Here is a 17,964-nt window from a genome sequence, read left to right as displayed (position 1 = left end):
GTGGCAAATGGAGTTTAATGCAAAAAAAGTGAGAGGTAGTTCATTCCAGTGGTAGTAACAGGAATGCAGAGTACTGAGCTAACGGTACAATTCTTGGCAGATGAACAGACAGATCTCGGCGTCCAGGTGCATAACTCCCTGAAAGTTGCCACCCAGGTCGATAGGGTTGTTAAGAAGGCATATGGTGTGTTGGCATTTATTGGTAGGGGATTAGAGTTTCGGAACCACGAGGTCGTGCTTTAGCTGTACAAGACAGTGATAAGGCCGTACCTGGAGTACCGTGTCCAGTTCTGGTCACTGCATGATAGGAAGGATGAGGAAGCTTTGGATAAGGCTCAGGGGAAATGTACTAGAATGTTGCCTGGTATGGAAGGAAGGTCTTGCAAGGAAAGACAGAGGGAACGGAGGCTGTTTTCGTTGGAGAGAAGGTGGTTGAGAGGTGACTTAACCTAAACGTACAAGATAATCAGAGGGTTAGATAGGGTGGACAATGTGAGCCTTTTTCCTTGGATGGTGAAGGCTAACACGAGGGGACATAGCTTTAAATTGAGGAGTGATAGATTTAGGACAGATATCAGGGGTAGTTTCTTTAATCAGTAGGAGCAGTAGACTTCTGACATTAAGCGCATTTAGCTGGGCATTGGACATACATATGGATAATAATGGAACAGTGTAGGTTAGCTGGGCATCAGATTAATTTCACAGGTCGACACAACGTCAAAGGCCATAGGGCCTGTACTGTGCTGTAATGTTCTATGTTCTGTACACTCAGTCTCAGTTTAACATCTCCTCTGAAAGTACCTATTTAATTCAATGAAAAAAATCAATACCTGGAGTCAATCTAGATTATCTACACAAATTAAGCTTGAATGCATTAATATGACTCAAAAATTGAATGCCATATTAAGTGAACTAAATTACAATTTCAGATTAGAATTGATTGTTTTTTGTTTTCTAAAAATGATACTTTGATCCAAATGCTAATCAAGCAGATGAGCCAATGACACTAAGGATATTCAAAACATAAATGAACACTAGGTCACGCAAGCTGGAGGCAAAAGAGATAGGTTTCAACAGGTCAAATAGGTTTTACATAGCCAACTTTATTGACCTGTATTTCAGAACTAATCAGGACTTAAAAGCACCAACAATTTCAACTTATACAGCATTTCTAAAGTAACAAATCATGCCAAGGCTCTTCAGAGGTAATATTAAAAGATAGAGAAAGCCACATAAGGGGATATATGAGAAGTTGACCAAAAGTTCAAAGAAAGAGGTAGGTTTTAAAGAGCTGAAGGGAATCTTAGAGGAAGAAAAACTTGGGGGAACAGAGAAGTTCACGGATGGAATTCCAGACCTGAGAATCCATATAATTGAAAGCACAGCCACCAGTACTATAACAATTACAATCAGGAAAGTCAAGACACTAAAATTGAAATATCTTGGCTTGAGGGTATCGTGGAGAGACAGTGAAAGGGCTAGATCACACAGGGATTTGAAAACAAGGATCAGAATTTTAAAACTGAGGCACTGTTTAACACCAGTGTTGGTCAGCAAGCATTGGGATGATGGCTGATGCATTTGTTGCAAGTTACATGGGCAGAATTTTGGATAATCTATTGAGGCCAGCCAGAAGTGCACTAAAATTTTCAGATCTGAAAGAAACAAAGGCACACAGGAGGGAGTTTCAGCAGTAGAAAACCTAATGCAAGGTCAGAGACAGGCAATGTTATGGAGTTGAAAATAGATGATCTTGCTAATGGTTTGAATGTGTGCATGCAAGCATGTCTTTGAATAAAATACATCATCAAGGTTGCAAACAATCTGGCTCAGCCTCACGTTAGCCAGGACAAAAGGAGAAGAAGCAGAGCTAGAGGATGTGACTGAAGACAATGGCTTCAATCTTACCATATTTAAGTAATGCAATGAAACGTCACACTATTGTTGGTTCAATTGTGCTAACTAGCTTCACCCAAACTGCATTTTAATGCAGTGCACCCTCAAAAGCTTTGCTGATTAAAACTGTTTACACCCTTTATAATCAAGGAATAAAATAGCTACAAGTATGGGAATAAATACAGGCTTTTGTGTGACCCCTAAATAATATATTCTGATTACACATATGGCAATTCCACCCAGTGCCAATAAATGGAACAGCTGAGCAATTCCAACCTAGCAAGGTCTGCATTAACTGCAAATGCACCAAGCATCAAACGTTTGCAACTTTTCACTCAATTAACATTTAGAAATCCTAAATATGGACAATTCAACAAAACTTAATCAATTACGGCTGGAAAAGGAAGGATTAGAACAGCAAAATCTACAACAAAATGCAGAAAAAAGAACTGAAACAGCAACCAAACTTGATGAATGTGCTCAATATTAAGCTTCAGGTTTTGACAAGAATAATAAAAATTGAGAGTATAATATATATTCTTTGTACTTGAGGTTTCATATCTAAGGGTGACAGAGCAAACCGGATAGGTCAGTATCAAATTTTGTTTTATAACATATTTCATTCTGATGGCTAATCACCTTTCCTGAATTCTATTAAGAGCATAATAATTATGTCAGCTTCTATCTTTAATTTTCTTTTGTTAAACGTTGCCTACACTGCTAAGTGCAGCTACGGCTCTTGTTTAGTACAGAAATGACAGCATCAGTAATACTAGTGGAACACCGTTCTGTCGAGAAGCCTCAGAATATTCCTATTCTGTCAGGCTACAGGCCATGAGGAAGCATTAGAATTTAATTGCTGTATTCCAGTTGTGCTTTCTGCATGCCAGTTAGTTCATATAATTACAAAAGAGCTGAACACAAGATCAGGTAAGAGAAAGAAAACATGAAGTTTGGGAGTTACACAATCTACATATTTGCAAGCTGATGTGTAATTTTACCTTCGGGGAAAAATATTTGATGGTAACTTGCACGAAAAGTTAAAGCAGAATTTCCCAGCAGCTTTCCAAGTGCGATTGATGGTAATCATAAAACCATGAGTGCAAAACCCGAGACAATTAACAAAAGGTCTATTCCCCAACATTGCAAAATAGTTAAGAAATAGGATAGCTATTATAAACAAGAACTTTTTTTTATCTTTAGTTTGTTATTTCCACAATAACAAAATGATTTCTTTGTCAGCTAACCTAGTGTTAAATAAATTTTGTAGAGTTTTTTTTCAGAGTGTGAATTTTAACTTATTCCTTAAAATCGGTATACAAAAGTGAGGAGTACACTAAGTAGTGTACATAATTCTATCATGCTCTTTTAACTTTAAATCAACATTATTATAAACAGATAACATTTCAAAGCTTTAAAAATACTCTTTATTAAGAGCCTCCATCTCACTAAGACATCAGGCCAATCCACGTCATAATCTGCTTTGAAAGTTCTATTCTCATTTTGTCAGCTGCGATAAATTCCACCAACAGCGAGAGAGACAATTGAGAACATCCTAAAACAAATCACACTTAATTAACAAAATTCTACAAAACGTGAATTCACCCGATCTCCCAATATTAACATTAAAACAAAGCTCAAAATTAAGACATTCAAAAACAACTAACACTTTTCTGTTTGGGCCACTTTAAGTTTCACACAGATCTATACATTAGGTTATGTGATATAATACTCAGTGATATAATGCTCAGTACTTGTAACTCGGAAAAACAGATTGTCCTAGTTCGTTGGGAATTTTACCATTACTTTAAATAGCACAGGAGATTTTGAACCTCGAATAGATCATAACGTCAAGCAGCTGATTTAGTAATAAGCAAGCCACGAGAGCAATTTAACTTAAGTTCTTCAAACAGTAACGTTAATCCCAGTTCCCTTACTAGATGTATATACACTACTGCGAAACTATGACTTGATGTGCAAGCAGTGAGATATAAATGTCCATTTAACGTCAACAGCAGAGTACTGGTCTGTTGGCAAATTTCTAGGGGGGAGCATTGCCTCATCTGTTTACAGTTCACTTCAATATTACAGAGATTCAGCATATAACTCAGAACAAAAGCAATGTTACCAATAACAACTTCCTCAACTAGGTCATCAGCATCGTTGACACAAAATACTATCCTCAAACACAAATGCAAGCTGAAGACGGGTGAAGTTGAAGCAACAGTTTAATTTAACAGTACCACGTAGCTTGCTTTGGAGCATTTGCCTAAGAAAGATTAAGAACAGTTATTAATTCTTTCAATGTATGTCTATCGGAGATTTGCAAGACTCATTTTGCAGCAGATTCTTAGTATCGTTGGAAGCCTAAAAGGAAAACATATGCTAAATACTATGGCATTATACTTCAACTTATGTCACTACAATTATCAGTTAGAGTCATAATAGACCCTTCGGTCTAACTTGTCCATGCCCACTTGATATCCTAACCTAATCTAGTCCCATTTGCCAGCACTTGGCCTATATCCCTCTGAACCCTTCCTATTCATTTACCCATCCAGAGGCTTTTTAAATGCTGTAATTTACCAGCCTTCACCACTTCCTCTGGCAGCTCATTCCATAAACACACCACCCTCTGCGTGAAGAAGTTGCACCTTAGGTCTCTTTTATACCTTTCCCTTCTCATCCTAAACCTATAACCCTCTTGTTCCGGTCTCCCCCAACGCAGGGAGAAAAGACATGGTCTTTTATACTACCCATGCCCCTCACAACTTTTTATGTCAGGTCACACCTGGCGGCACGGTGGCTAGCATTGCTGCCTCACAGCGCCCGAGACCCGGGTTCAATTCCCGACTCAGGCGACTGACTGTGTGGAGTTTGCACATTCTTCCCGTGCCTGCGTGGGTTTCCTCCGGGTGCTCCGGTTTCCTCCCACAGTCCAAAGATGTGCGGGTCAGGTGAATTGGCCATGCTAAATTGCCCGTAGCATTAGATAATGGGGTAAATGTAGGGGTATGGGTGGGTTGCGCTTCGGCGGGTCGGTGTGGACTTGTTGGGCCGAAGGGCCTGTTTCCACACTGTAAGTAATCTAATCTAATCTACCTGAACATTCGAAGATCAAGGGAAAAGGGCTACAGCATATTCAGCCTCTCCCTATAGCTCAAACCCTCCAACCTTGGCAACATTCTTGTAAATCTTTTCTGAATTCTTTCAAGTTTCACAACATCTTTTCGATAGGAAGGAGACCACAATTGCACACGATATTCAAATAGTGGCCTAACCAATGTCGTGTACAGCAGCAACGTGACCTCCCAACTCCTGTACTCAATACTCTGACCAATAAAGAAAAGCATACCAAATGCCTTCTTCACTAGGAGAAAGTGAGGACTGCAGATGCTGGAGATCAGAGCTGAAAATGTGTTGCTAAAAAAGCGCAGCAGGTCAGGCAGCATCCAAGGAGTGGGAGAATCGACATTTCGGCATGGGCTCATGCCCGAAACGTCGATTCTCCCGCTCCTTGGATATTGCCTGACCTGCTGCGCTTTTCCAGCAACACATTTTCAGCCTTCTTCACTATCCTGTCTACCAGCGACTCTACTTTCAAGGAATTGTGAACCTGCACTTCAAGATTTCTTTGTTCAGCAACACTCCCCAGGACCTTACCATTAAGTGCATAAGCCCTGTTCTGATTTATTTTTCAAAAATGCAGCACCTCACATTTATCTAAACTAAACTCCATGTGCCACTCCTCAGCCCATTGGCCCATCTGGTCAAGATCCCATTCTACTCTGAGGTAATCCTCTTTGGTGTCCAATTTTGGTGTCATCTGCAAACTTAACTATAGAATTCAAATAGAGTCAAATAATGGACTCAACACCGATCCTTGTGGCACTTCACTGGTCACAGGCCTCCAGCCTGAAAAGCAACCCTTCACCACAACCCTCTGTCTTCTCCCTTCAAGCCAGTTATGTATTCAAATGACTAGTTCTCCCCGTATTCCCTGAGATCTAAACTTGCTAACAAATCTCCCATGAGATTTCTTCAAAAAACTCAATCAAGTTCGTGAGACATGATTTCTCATGCACAATGCCTTGCTGTCTGTCCCTCATCAGTCCTTGATTTTCCAAATACATGTAAATCCCGTCCATCAAGATTCCCTCCAACAACTTGCCCATCCCCAATGTCAGGCTCACTAGTCTACAGTTCCCTGGCTTTTCCTTACCACCTTTCTTAATTTGTCGTACCACGTTAACTAACCTCCAGTCTTCAGGCAACATACCTGCGACTATCGACGATACAAATATTTCAGCAAAGGGCACAGCAATCACTTCCTTAGCTTCCCACAGAGTTCCCGGGTACAACCTAATCAGGTCCATGGGGATTATTCACTTTTATGCATTTCAAGACATCCAGCACTTCCTCCTCTGTAATATGGACATTTTTTCACCATCTATTTCCCTACATTCTATATCTTCCACGTCCTTTTCCACAATAAATACTGATGTAAAATGCACGTTTAGTACATCCCACAATTCCTATGGCTCCACACAATGGCTGTCCTGCTGCTCTTTGAGGGGCTCTATTCTCTCCCTAGTTACCCTTTTGTCCTTAATATATTTGTAAAAACCCTTTGGATTTTCCTTAATTCTATTTGCTAAAGCTATCTCATGCCTGTTTTTGGCCCTCCTGATTTCCCTCAAGTATACTTCTACTGCTTTTATACTCTTCTAAGGATTCACATGATCTATACTGCCTACACCTGACATATGCTTCCTTATTTTTCTTAACCAAACCCTCAATTTCTTTACTCATCCAGTATTCCCTATACGTCCCAGCCTTTCCTTTCACCCTCACAGGAACTTCCTTTCCTGGATTCTCGTCATCTCATTTCTGAAGGCTTCCCATTTTCCAGCCGTCGCTTTATCTGAGAAAATATACTCCCCCCCCCCCCCCCCATTAGCTTTTGAAAGTTCCTCCCTAATACCATCAAAATTAGCCTACCTCCAATTTAGAACTTCAACTATTAGATCTGGTGTATCCTTTTCCATCACTATTTTAAAACTAACAGAACTATGGTCACTGGCCCCAAAGTGCTCCCCCACTGACACCTCAGTCACCTGCCCTGCCTTATTTCCCAGAGTAGGTCAAGTTTTGCACCTTCTCTAGTAGGTACATCCACATACTGAATCAGAAAATTTTCTTGTATACACTTAAAATTCCTCTCCATCTAAACCTTTAACACAATGGCAGTGCCAGTCGATGTTTTAGAAAGTTAAAATCCCCCACTATAACCACTCTATTATTCTTAAAGATAACTGAGATCTCCTTACAAATTTCTCTCTCAGTTTCCCTCTGACTATTATGGGGTCTATAATACAATCCCAATAAGGTGATCATGCCTGGGGATTTATCCACTTTTCAGCATTTCAAGACATCCAGCATCACCACCTCTGTAATATGGGCATTTTTCAAAATGTCACCATCCATATCTTGCACAGTAAACACTGATGCAAAATATTCTTTTAGTATCTCTCCCATCTCCTGCAGCTCCACACATAGGCTGCTTTGCTGATCTTTGAGGGGCCCTATTCTCTCCCTTTCATCCTGATTTCCCTCGAGTATATTCCTACTGTCTTTATACTCTAAGGATCCACTTGATCTCTCCTGTCTATACCTAACATATGCCATGATAGCAATTTTTTTTAACTCAACTCAAGAAATATAATTAAACAAAAGTAAAGGGAGGAACCTCAATTATCCGAAGGACATGGACGGGGAGTGTTTCGTTCAGTTAATCGAATTCCAGATAATCGAATGTCAGGTAATATAGTTTAGCCAAGCATTGGGACCTTGCAATCTTGCCGGATAATATCATATTCGGATAATCGAATTCTAGATAATTGAGGTTCCTCTGTATTCGTGGTGTTTAGGTACACCATATGCAAAAAGCAGCCCCTAAAATAACCTCCACATAAATGTAAAAGACAGAAAGGAGCTGTTTGAAGGCTACAACTGAAACTTCCTCATAACCTGCTGACCAAACCTCTTAGTGTTATTTCCTCCGTCTCAATAAATACATATATACGTATCCAAAATAATTCAATTCACGTGATCATAAAAAGCTGATACTTGTTCTTAGGAATATACAAAATGAATGTTAAAGAAAGGCCACCTGACATCTCAAGAGAAAAAAATGCTGTACATCCCCTCTCTATCAGGATTTTGGTATCCACACTCCCAAACTGACTGATCCTAACAGTTCTAAAATACCAATAGTGCAAAACTGAACAATGGTTTATATAGCTAAATATAGTTAATTAACAGTACCTTTCAGTTACTGTGCAATGAAAGAGTGTCCAAAAAACAAGCATATTACTCATAAGTTAGTTAACATAATGTTTGACATTTTAAAGTTGTAGCTACAGTACACAAGGTTGTTGGTCACATTTGTTCTATGTGAGATCATACACCTTACATAACCAATTAGTAAGGTCTTCAGTCATCTTACTTCCACAACAGGATTCACTAGCCAATAATTTAGCGGCTCTAACTTCAGCTGCTTAGGTTCCAAGCTCTGAAATGTCTTCCTTAAATCTGTTTGCATCTATTTCCTCCTTTAATAAACTCCTTAAAACCCACCTCTTTGAACTAGCTTTTGGTCAACTCCTTTAATAATGCCTTCTATAGCTGAATGATACACTTCACTTCAGAGCACCCTTTTAAAATGCTTTGGGACAGTTCATCGCATTACAGATGCTCCATAAATTTTATTTTTACCTACATGCACGGCATAAATAAGCAACCATTTAGCAACTGCCCCTTCTAATGGCTAGATAGGCAGTAATCTCTCTCACACAGCATAAACAGGAACTCAAGAAACCGGATACCACTGGGACAAAGCAGTCCAAAAGATCTACACCTCACTCACTGGTGAAGCAACATGTCCTACCTACAAAATGTATTTCACCAAGTTGTCAAGGCTTCTTCAAAGTTTCTTACAAACCTGTTAAATCATCTGCTGGAAAAGGAAAGGACAGCAGGAATGCACCCCTACAAGTTCCACCAAGTCACATACTAACCCAAAAATACATTATTCGTCTTCATCACTGGGTCAAAATTAAGGAACTTCTTTTTGATTAGCACTAAAAATTGCATAAAGTCAAGATGGCAGATCATCACCACCTCTTGAGGGCAATTTGTGGTAACCCAATATATGCTGGCCTTGTGAACACAGCCTGTATCTTACAAATACAATAAATCTAAAGCTTATTCCCGAATCATCTTGCAATCCTAACATTTGTTAAAAGAATTTAATTGACCATCTTGGAAAATTCATTTTTAAGGAATCACCTGCTTATCCTGTGTGCTACACTTGCAGGAAATTTTGATATTATTGCAAAGTTAACAAGAGTAACATTCACTCTGACTTCAGCTTACTATAGCCAAAATCAAAATAATCACTAGCTAAAGACCTGGTCTCAAAAAACTGTCAAAGAATTGAAGCAGCAATGCTCAAATTTATGTGACGAATTAAGTTTGCAAAATAAAAAGCGCTTGCACTAATGAAAAAATGTTTTTGGTTTACCCAAAACGACTGACAACTTCAACCCACTGGCTCCGTTAATTGGATTGTAACTGACTACATATAAATGAACTCTCTCTCTCTTTCAAATTCTTTACTTTATGGCTTGGATCTGCAGGTGTCACTCCTCAAGTACTTCGTTCAAGGGTAGGATGCCACATGCAATCCAAATAATAAGCAGTTTAAGGTTACATATGACTGAAATCCTAAGGGATTCTGACCTGGAGTTTAAAAATAGCCAGCGATCAAAAGCGATTGCTACCAGAGCAGGCCAAACGTCTAGTTAAATTTTTACAATCACATTCCACCAGCCAAGTTGCTAACCCAATCAGTGTTAAATCCTATTTTATTTTCAACTCTCCAAATGAAACTAGACAGATTTCAAGTGGGAAGAAAAACTGTTCTGACTAACGCAATACAACTTTTGTAGCAACAAGCATAAAACCATGAGGAAGTCTTACCGTGATTTTAATGCTGTCTTTTATTGCCCAAGCTGCACTGAACAAAAAGTGCTAGCATTACCTTACTGCCTCCCTACAAAGATTACATTTTGTATTTGCATACTGATCAGCAACGATAAAACAGAAAGCCATCTTTTAACATTCACTAATTGAAAGATCAAACTTCGGCATCAGCTGTTCTCAACTGATAAAAGCTGACCCAGTTAGAGAATAGTGAGCAACATACCAGACCAATCAGGCAGTGTAATCACATTTTTCCACTGGCATCACTGCTCCTGCTGCATCATAAACACATTTTTAAAAAGTGCACTTTGAAACAATAAATAGTGCAGAGTCAGAACTGGTTTAGTTCTTGGTATTAATTTTGATTTTGTGGGAATATACAACAATTCACACCAGACTACATGAGTTAATTTCTTCTGAACTGTAACATCTTCGAAGGCTATATACAAGATATTTGTGGATATTTGTGATTTTGATCATTTTCTCCCATATCATTGGTCTTCTATATATTCTTCAACTGGAAAATCACAATACCATAGTTACAGGCCATTCAAGAGCAAGGGTAATACAGCTAAATTGAACCTTCCCTGTCCTAGAAACATGTTCTTATTCTTTCGTTTCTGTAGCGTCTCGAGTGGAAATCCTGCCCAATTTACTTTGCCTTAATCCAAATGTGAATTGTAGAACCCATCCCATCATCCCAGCAAAGACCAGCACATTATCTGGGCAGTCCTACAGTTTGAATTGTGTTTGAAATTTCCACTGAAAAACTTACAAAATTTCTACATAACTATAATCTTATTCCAAATCAAGTCTCAGCTTATACTATTCTTAACTTGAATTCAATAAAAATATTTGGAATTAATAGTCTAATGATGACCATGAAACTATTACCGATTGTGGAGAAAAGCATCTGATTCACTAATGTCCTACAGGGAAGGAAATTGTCTCACTTGGCCTGACCTAGATGTGACTAAAATCCACAGCAAGGTGATTGACACTCAACTGCCCCATGGGCAATAAATGCCGGTTTGACTGGCCATGGTCTGTTAATTAATTTTTAAATAAACCCATGAGACAGGCCTGTCCTATAAATTATCAATGCCACCACCAAAATTCCAACACATTATTTACATTGTTATCCTGTATACAACATCCTACGATAAAGCTCTGCAAAATCATAAATATGACTCAGGGAACTGTGCATGCACAAATATTACACTTGCAGTTATTCCAATGTTCAAAGTATGTGTCAATGGGTAAAAGGAATTTGTCCACTGCCCGCAAAACAATCACACAGATTAAATGATTCAAGGAAATTAATATACTAGTCAGTTTACAGTTCATTTTCACATTCAACAATCACACAATCGGGTTTTACACTCAGAGATCCATCATGACAACCATGAGCCTATAACAGAATTATATCTCAACAAGACCATTCATTCAGTCTGTTTTATCTCAATTTCTATAAAATCACATTAGGTCCAACAAATTCAACAGACATCACTCTTATGATCTGCACCAAACATACCTTCAGGTTATGTGAACAATACACTGACCACAACTCAAGAGCCTAGAGAAGACAGGTTTTAGAAGGTATTTTTTCAGATAGGTATAATAGGAAATTTTATGTACAAAAGATTCTCAGATTGACAAGGCTGTTATCACTGTGAAGAGCTTACACACAAATTCCAAGTCAATCTATATTTGAATAGAAATACAGGCTCCAGCAATAACAACTGCATATTATACCTACAACTGCAAAGGTAAGTATTTGGAGTTCAGCCACAGATCAGCAATGATCTCATTGAATGGTACAAAAGGCACGAAGGGCTGAATGGCCTACGTCCCTAATAGAGAATGTTTATACAAATACAATATTTTTAATCACATTCACTCTTATGGAACAAAACAAAAACTAGGTTGTGTTGATCCATTGCCTCCGATACCAAAGACCAAAAAGCTTCATTCCACAATGTGACAGAAAAGAACTGCATTCTCGTCACATAATTATCTTTCCTAGCCCGAGTCCATGGGTAGCAATCTTACAGCAACTGACAAAGTACATCTTTGCCTGCTGCAATCTTATCCAATTTGACATTGATGGCATAAAACAATGTAAACAACCTAGGAAAGAAATAAGGTGGGAAGCAAACAATACATCACGATAAACATATCTAACTAAGAGTCAACCAAATTGCTGTGGTTCTGGAATCGCATATAGACCATACCAGGTAAGGGTGGCAGATTTCCTTCCTTAAAAGGATATTAACAACAATTGATGATGGTGTCACAGTCACTGACTTCAAATTCCACCATCTCTCATGGTGAGATTGGAATCCAGGTCCCCAGTATATTACCCAGGCCTCTGGATTGATAGCACAGCAACAACATGGTGACTCAATGGTTAGCACTGCTGCCTCCAAGCACCAGGGTCACAGGTTCGAATCTAGCCTCGGGAACCATTACCTCCGATACCAGAGACTGTGTGGAGTTACATATTCTCCCAAGTGTCTGCGTGAGCTTCCTCTGGATGCTCTGGTTTCCTCCCACAGTCCAAAGATGTGCAGGTCGGATGGATTGGCCATGCTAAATTGCCCATAGTGTTAGGTGCATTAGTTAGAGGGAAGTGGGCCTGGGTGGGTAACTCTTCGGAGGGTTGGTGTGGACTTGTTGGGCTGAAGGGACTGTTTCCACACTGCAGGGAATCTAATTTAAATCTAATCTAGTACCAAGGTCATTGTCTCTCCTAATGACCACATCCTAACAACATTCAGTAAACACTGTTTCTAAGATGCATCAACAAGTAGGACAGTATTATCATGCCCACAACATTATCCAGAAGCAGGTTATCCAAGTTTAGTGTTTAGATTTTGAATCCAAATCATACTCACATTTTTGACCTAACTACTCAAAGTGCCACACTGAAGCTTAAAAATAAGCATAATATTTAAACAGCTGGATGAACAGATTGTTAGTTACACCCTGACTTCTCAGGAAAACATTTATCTTACAATACCAAAAACACATTGGATTAACAGCACCTTTATCAATAGCACACAAGGTTAGCTACACAAATGTTAAAAAGGTACAAACACACATGTTGGTTTGAAGGATTCTGGTAAACAGACTTGTAAACCTGGGTATATAAAGACTGAAAAAAATTGAAGGTTCTCAAATTCAAGATTAACTGATCCATCGTTCTGCAAAATCAATAGTTACACAGTTCCTGAAAATCTATATCCTACCAGTGGTGAAAGAAAAATAATTCACAGATGCAAAGAAACATTAAATGATCAACAGGAATGGAGATTAAATCAAATCCTTGAACAAAGGCAGACATTTATAATTTTACAGAATAAGCACATCTCAGCAAAGGACGCTAAAACGTTGTTAAACTAATCTATGTCCTCTTGAAAAGTGTCTTGGTTGGAGGTGGGGGTGTCACTGTTTATAAATAGCACCTCTCTATTTTCTAAAACGTCTTTGTTACCAATAACACATTGATCACTTTTTGATCTGACCACTGCAATTCTCATAAATAGATGAAGATTTCGAGGGGGGAGAAGAGTTAAGAAGTAGCACTCGTCAATGTGGCACCACGAACAATGTTGTCGCTCTCCCCACTCCCGGCGTGAGTAAAGTCGAGCCGCTACCGTGTAGAGCGAGGGTATATTTTAAACGTCTCGCCCCCTGTCACTTCCCCAATTCCAATAGCTCTTCGGAGTGGAGGGAAGGAGGAGAGAGAACAGATCAGGGAGAGTGTTAGGTTTGCGAACAGAGGCTTACCTGGATGGCAGAGCCCGGGGAATAGGCTCAATGCTGGCAGCCGCCCAGTGAGGATGTGAGAAGGCCCGGACAGTCCCAAACCGGCCCCAGCATGTCGCTGCTGCTGCTTCCTCCTCCTCCTGTTGCTGATTCCTGATCCTCTTCCTTCTTCCCCCCTCCCCTCCTCTTCTGCTTTGAAAAGAGGGGAAGAGGGGAGGCCCGGCCTGGCTGGAGGGCTGCCCCCGTCAACAGGAGCCGTGGTAGTGGGGCGCACGCAGGGTTTCCGAAGCAGGCCGCATGATCTAGCTCCTGGCCCGGCTCCCCTCTCGCTCTGTCCCGGAGCTTCGGTTCTCTCTGGGGCCGGGGCCGGGGCCTCCTCCTCTCCCTTTTTTTTCTCCTCCAATTGTTTTGTTTCTGCGCCCGCGGCGCGCCACCCGTGCGTGCGCGTGCGCGGTGCCGGGTACGCGCACGGCGTCGGCCGTTGGGAAGCTCCTCCTGGAAACGACCAAGACGGCAGGCGACGCCGCCGACTGACTCTTCCTCAGGAACACATTGCGGAAATTTAAAAACAAAATTTCTCCAGCCGAAAGAGGTTTGTTTATCAAAGCAAGTGACTAAATGGGGAAAAGTAGTGTTTAAAATATAAAGTGGACATGAACGACGGCACTGACAGACATCGTTTTCCCCCTCCCACTCCCCAGCTACTGCCACCAACGGCAGCCGATTACCTACCGCGTCGATTTGGAATGTTGTGCCGGAAGTCCCACCTTCTTCCTCCCCTGCCCCTCGCGCTGCCGAATGCACTACTTCGATTGGACGAGGCGGACGCCCGTCTCCGTTTGCGAGTGCGGGATCGAACGCCGCCGTCATGACATCAGAGGAGGGGGTGGCGAGGTTGTAAGCGCATGCGCCTGGTTTGTTGCACTCCCAGTGCAGTCTGGGAGTTGGAGTATTGCAGTTTGCTCGCCTTTCACTTTCCCAACGCATAATGGTAGAGACTGTGATGATGTTACAAGTGTCAGTGCAGTGAGTCACTTTAAGCTGGGAGTTTTTTCACTCACTCATTTGACTCATTTTTGTTTAAAATAAGGCACTGGAAGAACTTTGTTTTCTTCTAATTTATCACTTCATTCACATTGAGTTAGTCAGTTTTAACCTTTGAAAGGCATTGCTTCAGTACATACTGAGTAATCACATTTGTTTGTCATCACTTTTATTATTCACAAGTGATATTCCTGATGACTTACCCTTCTCACCCTCTCTGCAGTTTTCCACACAGCTCACTATAACAACCTGTTCTCTCTGATCTTAAGCTCTAGGCTTAGTTCCACTTTTATCAGATACTGTTATTCTAATTATCCAGTGTCTCTGTTCAGCTGCAACAACGTTAATATGGACACAATCTCTATTGAAATTAATAATTGTAATTTGAAAATGAGTCATTACTGATTTCAGTGAGGTCAAATCAGCAATTAAAGTTAACTGTAAGCTGACACATGCTTGTTGTTGCTTGCACAAAGAGGCCTCAAAGGGAGTCAGATTGAATGACCAAGAACTTTGCAGTTGCTATATAATATACATAAGTACAAATTTAACTAGCGTCCTGAGAGAATAGGGCCCCTTAAAGATCAGCAAAGCAGCCTTTGTGTGGAGCCGCAGAAAATGGGGCAGATACCAAGTGAGTATTTTGCACCAGTGCTTACTGTGGAAAAGGATATGGAAGATATAGAATGTAGGGAAATAGATGGTGACACCTTGCAAAATGTCCATGTTACAGAGGAGGAAGTGCTGGATGTCTTGAAACGCATAATGCTGGATACATCCCCAGGAACTGATCAGGTGTACCCTGAACTCTATGGGAAGCGAGAGAAGTGATTGCTGGGTCTCTTGCTGAGATATTTGTATCATCGATAGTCACAGGTGAGGTGCGGGAAGACTGGAGGTTGGCTAATGTGGTATCACTGTTTAAGAAAGGTGGTAAGGACAAGCTAGGGAACTATAGACCAGTGAGCCTAACCTCAGTGTTGGGCAAGTTGTTGAAGGGAATCCTGAGGGACAGGATGTACATATATTTGAAAAGGCAAGGACTGGTTAGAGATAGTCAACATGGCCTTATGCATGGGAAATCATGTCTCAAACTTGATTGAGTTTTTTGAAGAAGTAACAAAGAGGATTGATGAGGGCAGAGCAGTAGATGTGATCTATATGGAATTCAGTAAGGCATTCAACAAGGTTCCCCATGGGAGACTGATTAGCAAGGTTAGATCTCACGGAATACGGGGAGAATTAGCCATTTGGATACAGAACTGGCTCAAAGTGGAAGAGGGTTGTGGTGGAGGGTTGTTTTTCAGACTGGAGGCCTGTGACCAGTGGAATGCCACAAGGATCGGTGCTGGGTCCTCTACTTTGTTTCATTTACTTAAATGATTTGGATGTGAGCATAAAAGGTACAGTTAGTAAGTTTGCAGATGACACCAAAATTGGTGGTGTAGTGGACAGTGAAGAAGGTTACCTCAGATTACAACAGGATCTTGACCAAATGGGCCAATGGGCTGAGGAGTGGCAGATGGAATTTAATTCAGATAAATGCAAGATGTTGCATTTTGGGAAAGCAAATCTTAGCAGGACTTATAGGCTTCATGGTAAGATCCTAGGGAGTGTTGCTGAACAAAGAGATCTTGGAGTACAGGTTCATAGCTCCTTGAAAGTGGAGTTGCAGGTAGATAGGATAGTGAAAAATGCACTTGGTATACTTTCTTTTATTGGTCAGTGTATTGAGTACAGGAGTTGGGAGGTTATGTTGCAGCTGTACAGGAGATTGGTTGGGCCACTGTTGGAATATTGCGTGCAATTCTGGTCTCCTTCCTATTGGAAAGATGTTGTGAAACTTGATAGGGTTCAGAAAAGATTTACAAGGATGTTGCCAGGGTTGGAGGATTTGAGCTAGCAGGAGAGGCTGAACAGGCTGGGCTGTTTTCCCTGGAGGGTCGGAGGTTGAGGGGTGACCTTATAGAGGTTAACAAAATCACGAGGGGCTTGGATAGGATAAATAGACAAAGTCCTATCCCTGGGGTTGGGGAGTCCAGAACCAGAGGGCATACATTTAGAGTGAGAGGGGAAAGATATAAAAGAGGCCTAAGGGCCAACTTTTTCACACAGAGAGTGGTACATGTATGGAATGAGCTACTAGAGGAAGTGGTGGAGGCTGGTACAATTGCAACATTTAAAAGGCATTTGGATGGGCATATGGGCTGGGTGCTGGCAGGTGGGACTAGATTGGGTTGGGATATCTGATCGGCATGGATGGTTGGACCGAAAATGGAATGTTCAGGGTGTATACAGTCTGTGGTCTATAATACAGGACACTGCTGGTGGTGGAACTCCCATCTTGGAGAATAACATTCTTCAGTGTGCTTGCCAGCTGACTTCTTTCTTTGCTGGGAACTGAGTAACATTATTCTCTGTAATAAGAGCTGAGACATACAATCAAGTGAACCACTGCTGAATGCGTGTGGCTCTTGCAGCCATGTCAGCATGGCAATTGCTACGAGCTTTTTTATAGATAGATAGAATCCCTACAGTATAGAAACAGGCCCTTCGGCCCAGCAAGTCCACACCGACCCTCTGAAGAGTATCCCACCCAGACCCATATTACTCTACATTTACCTCTGACTAATGCACTTAACCTACACATCCCTGAACACTATGGGCTATTTTAGCACAGCCATTTCACCTAACCTGCCCATCTTTGGATTTGGGAGGAAACACACACAGACACAGAGAGAATGTGAAAACTCCACACAGACAGTAGCTTGAAGCTGGAATCGAACCCGGGTCCCTAGCACCGTGAGGCCGCAGTGCTAACCACTGAGTCACCATGTCGCTAGGATGGCCTTAACGGTTTTTCCTCCAAAGCATTGGTTAGAGACAAAAAAAAAACTGCAGATGCTGGAATCCAAAGTAGATGGGCAGAAGGCTGGAAGAGCACAGCTAGCCAGGCAGCATTAGGAGGTGGAGAAGTCGACATTTTGATGTAACTCTTCTTGAGGACTGGGGGTGGGTATGGTGGAGGGCAGGGTGGTGAAGTGGGGACAGGTGAAGAAGGTAGAGGATACAACCTCCCTAATTTCAAATAGCCTTCCTCCCTGTCCCCTGACTGCCTACCCCTCACTGCCACCAACCGAATTCATTCCTCCTATTGACCAACCAGGTAATACCCTCTACCTGTCTTGACCTTTACCCACTTCACCA

The 17,964-nt window shown here is 41.1% G+C and overlaps 1 protein-coding gene across 3 annotated transcripts in view; it reads right to left on the bottom strand.

The window, feature by feature from the left end:
• LOC132828438 (homeodomain-interacting protein kinase 1-like) overlaps positions 1-14,438 on the bottom strand; it is a 101,208-nt gene extending 86,770 nt beyond the window's left edge. For all 3 annotated transcript variants that reach the window (XM_060845566.1, XM_060845568.1, XM_060845567.1), the window contains exon 1: positions 13,735-14,438. The gene's annotated coding sequence lies outside the window, so the exon portion shown is untranslated. The remainder of the gene's footprint in view (positions 1-13,734) is intronic.
• Positions 14,439-17,964: the final 3,526 nt, after the last annotated feature.

This window comes from Hemiscyllium ocellatum, chromosome 26, assembly GCF_020745735.1.
Source record: "Hemiscyllium ocellatum isolate sHemOce1 chromosome 26, sHemOce1.pat.X.cur, whole genome shotgun sequence".
Lineage (NCBI taxonomy): Eukaryota > Metazoa > Chordata > Chondrichthyes > Orectolobiformes > Hemiscylliidae > Hemiscyllium > Hemiscyllium ocellatum.
This window is presented reverse-complemented; position numbering and strand designations above follow the sequence as displayed.